This window comes from Pelodiscus sinensis, chromosome 23, assembly GCF_049634645.1.
Source record: "Pelodiscus sinensis isolate JC-2024 chromosome 23, ASM4963464v1, whole genome shotgun sequence".
Lineage (NCBI taxonomy): Eukaryota > Metazoa > Chordata > Testudines > Trionychidae > Pelodiscus > Pelodiscus sinensis.
In genome coordinates, this window is record NC_134733.1 from 15,879,896 (window position 1) to 15,888,048 (window position 8,153).

The following is an 8,153-nucleotide window of genomic DNA, read 5'->3' on the forward strand; positions in this document are numbered from 1 at the left end:
AAACAGAGGCGAGCGACACAAATCCTACTCATCCTGGCTAATAAGTATTGATGGACCTAACCTCCAGGAATTTATCTAGTTCTTTTTTGAACCCTATTAAAGTCCTAGTCTTCACAACATCCTCTGGCAAGGAGTTCCACAGGTTGACTGTGCACTGCATGAAGAAAAACTTCCTTTGGTTTGTTTTAAACCTGCTATCTATTAATTTCATTTGGTGACCCCTAGTTCTTATGTTATTTCTGATCCAGAGAATGTCCTGTGTGGTTCCAGCTGTAGGTTTGACACAGCTCTACCACTGCACCTCAGTCCTGATTTGCTCTTCCAACCCCGGATCCCACACAGCTCTTCAACTACACCTCTGTTCCAACCAGGCATGCTATTCCCCTCCCAGGCCTTTCCCACACAGACAGAGCTACAGTAGGAGATGAATAGTGTGCAGCAATTTTATTCAAACCCATATCTCCAGTGGTAAAGAGTTGTTGCATTAGACATCTAGGGCAAAATTCTGGCTCTATTGAAGTCAATGGCCAAAATCCCTTTCATTTCAATGAAACAAGGAATTCAAACTTAGTTTCTTTCAGAGGGTGAGAAGAAGCGAGGAAATCCAAGTTCACTGGACCTGCCAATAAGAACAGGGTTAGCTGCTATTAAGGTATCTCCAGCAGATGCATTTATCAACAGGAGCAGGATTTCAACCTGGAAGAGCCACAGACCCAGTCTGGAGAGGAAGTTGTATGTCCTTATGTCCGTCAATTTCTGCTAAATCGATATAAGAAAAAAAAAAACAGTCCAAGAGAAAGGCCTCCGGACTTTGCCAATATGGCACCAGTGAGACTAAGAATGCGTATCGTGTCTAGTAGACGTGGAATACTGCACACGTTAGCAAGGATGCTGAAAAAACTGGAGCCGATGCAGGAATGAACCACCAAAAATTTTTGAGGGCTAGAAAAAAAAAAAAAGCGAACAGTGATAGACTGAATGCATCCACGGGAACCAACAGCCTCTGCAGGCCCCTGGACAAGGTATGTGTGGGGCTGGCTCTGTGCTCCCAAAAGAGGTAGGGGCTTTGGGTGGAAGGGTCTGAACTGGGAACAGCCACCTTGGAGTGCGTCCCGGAGTGCGTCATGATGCCCTTTCAGCCCTCAGAGGTGTGTGGAGCACAGTGCTCCAATGGCAGCTAGGAGCCCCAGGCCACTTTGAACCACTGGGCCCTCTGGCAACTGCTCTCTTTGCCCCCACCTCCTATGAGCGGGCCTGAGTTTATCAAAAAGATTGAGAGGTGACTGGATTACAGTGTGTCAGCACCTTCGGGGAGAGAGCTACCAGGCACGGCAGGGCTTTAATTTAGCAGAACAAAGCAGAAGGCTCATCAGTGACAAGAGGTTAGAGCCGTACACATTCAAATTAGAAATGAGACACATTTTTAGGGTGGGGAACCAATGGGATAAACATGGCTGTTGGGTAATGAAGGCAAGGGGAGTGTTGCCTTCCCAAACAGACAGGGGTGGCCTTGTCCATGCTCCATCCTTGGTCAGGTCCCCCCGCCTCCTGCATGCAGAAGGCTGTTCTTGGCCTGGCGCTGGGGCTAGCAGCTGGAGGGAAAAGGGCAGCCAGGAGCCATGTCTGGGAGCGTGGCCTGCGCTTCATGGCCCTCCGACACTCATGGGTGTGGCTGTCTCGGCCACTGCTCCATAGCCTCATTGCTGCCCAGCCAGCTGACAAGCCAGGAAAGCTGGGGCCACGTGGCTGCCTGGTCAGGGAGGTGGGAGGGGGGGTTGTGGTGTCTGGCAACTTAATGCTCCAGGGAGTATGAGCCTAGGGCTGGGTCCCACCAGCAGTCACAATGAGGAGATCTGGAGGTGTGGGGCAGGAGCCAGCGGCTGCAGTAGGGGCTGGAAGGGCTCCAGAGGGCACGGAAGGGGTGGGGCTGGGAAGCTTGCCTCCCCAAAGCAGCCGTTCAGCCACCACCCTTGGGGATAAACTAACAGGGAAGTGCTGGAATCTTCATATTTTGAAGTCATCCGATCCAGACTAGATGCTTTTCTGGAAGATTCTTGAGCCAGACACATTATTGGGCTCGACACTGAGATAACTGGGGGGAAATCTCTAGGTGATATTAAGCTGGTATCATTTCTGGCCTTGAAATCTATTACCAGAAATGTGACAGATACTGTGAAATCATAGAATCATCGAACACGAGAACGGGAAGGGACCCTGAGAGGTCATCAAGTCCAGTCTCCTGCCACGGCAGGACCAAGCACCGTCTAGATCACCCCTGATAGATGTCTGTCTGACCTGCTGTCAAGGCTTCTTCCCCACTCTGGCACGATGAATGCAGAAGTGGGGGCCGGCAAAAGTACCCCAAAACCTTATCTTTCCAGGCTTTGGTATAAAACTTCCCCCCAAAATCTTAAAAACCTAGATTTCGGGGATAAAATCCACTGCCACCACCCAAGTAAGGATAAGAAAATCAGGGGAAAGATCACTTGGGAAGTCTCACCCCTAATGTAAAAACCAGGACACAAAAATTAACCAATACCAGGTTAATAAAAGAAAAGAGAAAGAACTTTTATTATCACCACAATATTCCTGTTGCAAGCATAATGATTAGATGGAAAAGTCACAAATTAATATACTCATTGGGGAACCCCACCATGGGCCAAGACTTAATTTCAAAGGAGAGCAAAACCCATTTTTAAAAATGCACAGACATCAGATCCCATTTTCCGAACCATAAAACAATAAAACCTAACGGATTTATCTAAACCTTACCCTACCTACAGATAGTAAAGAGTCTCTTCTTGGAGGGAGACATTCTGTCTGTCCCCCTCACTAGCTGAAGAGCAAACTGCTCAGGGACAAAGAAGAGAAAAACCCAAAAATTCCTTTGTCCTAGTTTGAAATTCCTACCTGCATTCCTATTGGATGAATCTACCTGGCTTAGGTAAGGGACATAGTTAACCTTTTAGTCCCCAGGCTGTTGGCTAACCCTCATGGTCATGACACGCCCCCCAAATCGCAGACAGTGCTGGACAGCTTCTGGCCACACTGGCTGTGATTTCTTCTGGGAGGTCTGGGATAAAACATAGTGAATAAGTACATGCACACCTTACTAGACTATTGAAATACATGGAAAGTAAACACAACGGTTCCATATCCGTGGAGTACCATGACAGATATACAGAGAGTCCTAAGTATATTTCTTGTAGAGCATTACTTTTGCAGGGCGTTTTTGCCAAGGCCCCATGTTGTTGTCTCATTTCAACTGTCCCTTTAACCAACCAAACTCTCAAGATATGTCTACACTAGCCCCCTGGTTAGAACTAGGGAGGCTAATGAGGGCGACCGAAATTGCAAATGAAGTGCAGGATTTAAATATCCCGTGCTTCATTAGCATGTTCCCAGCTGGTTGCCATTTTGGAAACCTCATTCCATGATGTTTAACTGTTGATTCGAACTAACGGGTTTATCTCGGAATTGCACTTCTCTGCCACGTGTAGTCGTGGGCAGTTATTCCGGGCTAATCAATTTCCAAAATGGTGACTGGCCAGGAACATGCTAATGAAGCGCGGGATATTTAAATCCTGCGCTTCATTTGCAATTTCGGTCGCCCTCATTAGCCTCCCTAGTTCGAACGGGGGCTAATATAGACGTACCCTCAGTCTCAAATCAAATTTAGAATTGTGTAGGGTCCTGATCCAAAGCTCAGTTGACCAGGTTTTGTGCATCCTGATGAATACAACACTGTCATACACCAGGCCAGGTCTTGGCACTGCTGAGGGCATCAGCTTAGGGTGAATTGCTTAAAACCAGGGCTACTTACTGCCCTCAACTGGGGTCCTTTCCAAGGCACCCGGCCAGTTACACCGAGCACTTCAGCTGCCACTCTGGCCAGCAGGAAGCCTCACCAGCAAAACCCCTCGGACACCACAGCTTCCCTGTGCCATCATCAGACTTAGGCCTCACACACAGGTGAGAGGTTATAAAACCCACACTCACCAACTCCAGACAGATCCTCCTGAACCAAAGGACTCAGCCACAGTTCCAGGCCAATTTTCCTTTAGATCTTACCCACAAGATCCCTGGGCCAATCCTTTAGCATCTAAACTCTAAAGGTATATTAATAAAAGAAAGAAAAAGTTGAGAGTATGATTGTTAACAAGAACACTTGTTATACATCGATCACCGAGTGCTGGATGCAGGTGGTTAGCACAGATAGTACAAACTGCTAGCTTAACAGTCCTTAGTATCAGAGGGCCCTTTGATGTTCCTTGCGTCTTCCAGTTGGAACTGGTCACATGCAAGCAGTCCATTTCCATTGCTTCCTTCCAGACAGAAAACATTTTAAAAATACAAGAACAGAGTCCATTCCATAACTCCATATACAAACATCACACACGTACACAAGTATCATACATAGAATCAGCAGAGAACAAGCTTTCTGTAGGCACCTTTCATGGGCCCCTTTTCACAAAATTTGGATCCAACACCCATTAGTGGGTACAGCAATGCCCTTGCTCAGAGCTAAAGAAATTAAATTTATCCATGCCAGCTTTAGCAGTGGTCTGAAATCCAATTAACACTGGTACAATGTATGTATCCTCATTCCCCATAGTGTAGGCATCTTGGCACTTAGCCATGAAAACAAAAATATAGTTGTGCCTCAGTTTCCCTTTTCACACAGCACACCAGTCCTGGGATGCCCCTTCTCAGGTGAGAAGCTCCAAACTCAATTACAGGCATCAACAGTGAAATATCAGTATCACAAGGTTTTTTAACATACAGTGTGTCCTTGGGTACATTTCTTAACAGTTTCCAGCATTTTGGCACAAGATCCTGCACAGTGGACATGGTTACAATTCTTAGTAACAGCAGTACAGTGGTTACAAAAGTTGACGTCAGCAATAGGATCAAACCCATAGCAAGTGTACCCTGACAGTTTTGGGCTTTTTGATTTAAAAAGCTGCAGCCTTCCTGGGCAAACACAAGTCTTGCCCCGCCCTCTCCTAAAGACAAAGGGCTGGCTGGGTGTGTCTCCCCTGCTCACAATGGCTATGGAATCCCTTTGCTCCCCACAGCTAATCATGAAGCAAGCAATCCAGATACTAATCTGGCACCCTGCTGTTTTCAATCTAGTTTTCCAGCTAGTTTTCTAAGTGGGTCACTGCCTTACAGAGACAGGGCCTGGGTATACTGGTCTGATAGACTTATGGATCTCTGGTCTCTTCACAGAATCAGACTGGAAACACTTTTGTTTCAGTCACCCACACTTCCCAGCAAACACAGTCACATGGTCACCAGAGGGCTGTTTCATCTCCCTGGCTTCTTCCACTCCATCTGAAACACCCTCCATCCCTCTGCAACTTCCTTACCCTTGTCCACACTGGATCTTTCTAACTCCATGTCACCTTGACCCCCTTCAGGCACAGCAAACTGCTAGCCAACATTACTATAAGGATTCTTTTCCCTATGGCTTTCTGTGAGCAAAAGCTCACTTTCCCCTGGCCCTACAGAAGCATCGCCCTGCTGAGCCATCGTCAACTCCCCTGGAGTTTCCTTAACCCCCTGAACAGGCAGGTCTCCACACAACCCCCCTTCAGGAAAACACAGACTCATCTGGGGGAGATCAGAGACATCTCCCTCCCCCTTGCAGCTCTCTAGACTGCTACACACTTCCATATTGTCTGTAGGTATCACACTTACCACACCCTCCTGCTCCCCAGGTGTCCTGGCTAGGTTAGTACCCTGATCACACAGAGTCACTCTCCTCCCTCCCAGCAACACACCAGCAACAGGTAACACACAAACACCAGACTTGTTTGATCCTTGTGTAAGCGAGGGAATGATCCCGCTATTGTGGGGAACTTTCCTGGCTTCTATACACCCTGGTGAAATGAACCAGCGAAAGGATCTGAGTCTCCGCTCCCACTTCCTTTACCCCACGGCTCCCTGATCCTGAGGGCTCCCCCTCCACTCTCCTGAGTAGCAGAGCCCTTGAAACCCCAACAAGGCAGGGCCCAGGTTTCCTGGGGCTTAATCCCTGACCTTGTAGTCACTAGGGGCAGGAGTTAGGGTGTCCCCACTCCGAGGTGCTCTCTTTACACTGCAGGCCTTCTTGGCCCAGTGATCACTTCATAAGGTTCAAAGCAAATACAATTTATTAAACAACAACTGATTAAAGAGAAAAGAATAAGAAAAAGTGAGAATGGTTAAATGAGAACACACAGCCCTGCTCTGTAGCACAGGGACATCAAAACAGCAGCCTGCAGAGTATAAGGACAATCCACAGTCTCTTTCTTAGAGGCCCTGGATATGCTGCAGGGGGGCTACAGGCTGGACACGCTAGCTCTGGTAGTGACCACACAGTCTCAAGCTCGAAGTGGCCAGACCCCTCTCCCAGTCCAGAGCCTTTCCCCACACTTTGCTGGTCCCAGGTGCTCACCACATCCAGCTGCAGGCTGTGCTGCTTGGCCAGTTCCAGCTCCTTGTGTTGCTTCTCTGTTCCTTTTGGCTCTCTGAGCACTGCCAGTCTGCTGCTCAACACAGGGTCTGCTCTCCTTGAGTTGTGTATGCCTGGCTCTGCTGCTGCAAAAACTGCCCCTCAGCACAGCTTGCTCCTCTTAGCAGTCTCTCAGCTCTCTGTTTTTGCAGGACTTCTTCACACAGCTTGTACTCCTATTTCAGCTCTCTGTCTTTGCAGGACCTCTTCTGCACACAGCTTGTTTGTTCAGAGAGAGAGCCAGAACAATCCCAGATCACAGGGACGGGGCCTGGCCTCTCCCCTTCCTCACTGGCCTGTCCAACCTGTCAATCAGGCTGAGCTGGAGTGTTGGCTGCTTTCCATTGTCTCTGGGGTCAGTCAGTCTCATGAAATCTTCCCCTTCAGATACTGCGAGCTGGCAAACCAAAAACTCCCACAGAGTTTTAGTAAGGGGTAGCAGTCCCCTTACACCTGGGATCCTGACATGATACTTACTAGACCCACTCCAGTTACAGCACCACTCTCCCCAGGAGACAAAGAACTGGGAAGAAACCCTTCTCCCTCAGGCATACTGCCCCTCCCAGCAGCCAAACTGCCACACAGATTCCTATTGGCTGAATCTACCTGGCTTAGGTAAGGGACATAGTTAACCCCTTAGTCCCCAGGCTGCTGGCTAACCCTCATGGTCATGACACCTGCTCTTAAATATCTCCAGAGATGGAGATTCCACAACCTCCCTAAGCAATTTATTCCAGTGTTTGACCATCTGAGGCGTGCGGAAGTTTTTCCTAATGTCCAACCTAAACCTCCCTTGCTGCAATGTATTGCTTCTTGTTCTATCATCAGAGGCCAAAGAGAACCATTTTTTTCCATCCTACTTGTACCACCCTTTTAGAGATCATGTCCGCTCTCAGACTTCTCTTTTCTAAACTAAACAAGCCCAATTCTTTTGTCTTCCCTCATAGGTCACATTTTAATCATTTTTGTTGCTCTCCTCTGGACTTTCTCCAATTTCTCCACATCTTTCCTGAAATGTGATAACCATAACTGGACACAATACTCCAGTTAAGGCCTAATAAGGGCAGAGTAGAGTGGAAGAATGACTTCTCGTGTCTTGTTCACAACACTCCTGTTAATGCATCCCAGAATCATGTTTTCTTTTTTTCTAACAGTGTCACACTGTTGACTCATATTTTGCTTGTGGTCCACTATGACCTAGATCTAGATCCCTTTCTGCTGACTCCTTCCTAGACAGTCGCTTCCCATTCTGAATGGCTTTGTCTACACTGCAGGGTTTTAGCACAAGAAGCTTTTTGCGGAGGAGATCCTCTGCAAAAACTTCTTGCACAAAAACGTGTCCATACCTCAAAAGCTCATTGCAAAAGTGATGTGCTTTTGTGCAAGAGAGTGTCCACACTGCATGGACACTCTTGCACAAGAAAGTTCTGATTGCCATTAATAAAATGGCCATTAGAGCAGTTGTGCTTCTTTTGATAGGCTCTTTTTGCACAAGAAACCCCTGCTGAGCATCCACACACACCTTTTTACGCAAGAACTCTTGCACAAAAAGGAATTAGTCCTCATAGAAAGAGGTATACCTACACCGCAAAAATCCCTCTGTTCTGCCATTTTACTGTAAATTTTCTTGCGCAAAAATGCACTTGAGGTGTGT

General features: G+C 47.5%; 1 protein-coding gene across 1 annotated transcript in view; it reads right to left on the bottom strand.

Annotated features, from left to right (window-relative positions):
• Positions 1-6,997, bottom strand: part of TNFRSF18 (TNF receptor superfamily member 18) — a 42,393-nt gene extending 35,396 nt beyond the window's left edge. Inside the window, exon 1 of the mRNA XM_075906350.1 lies at positions 6,443-6,997. The gene's annotated coding sequence lies outside the window, so the exon portion shown is untranslated. The remainder of the gene's footprint in view (positions 1-6,442) is intronic.
• Between the last annotated feature and the right edge of the window lie 1,156 nt (positions 6,998-8,153).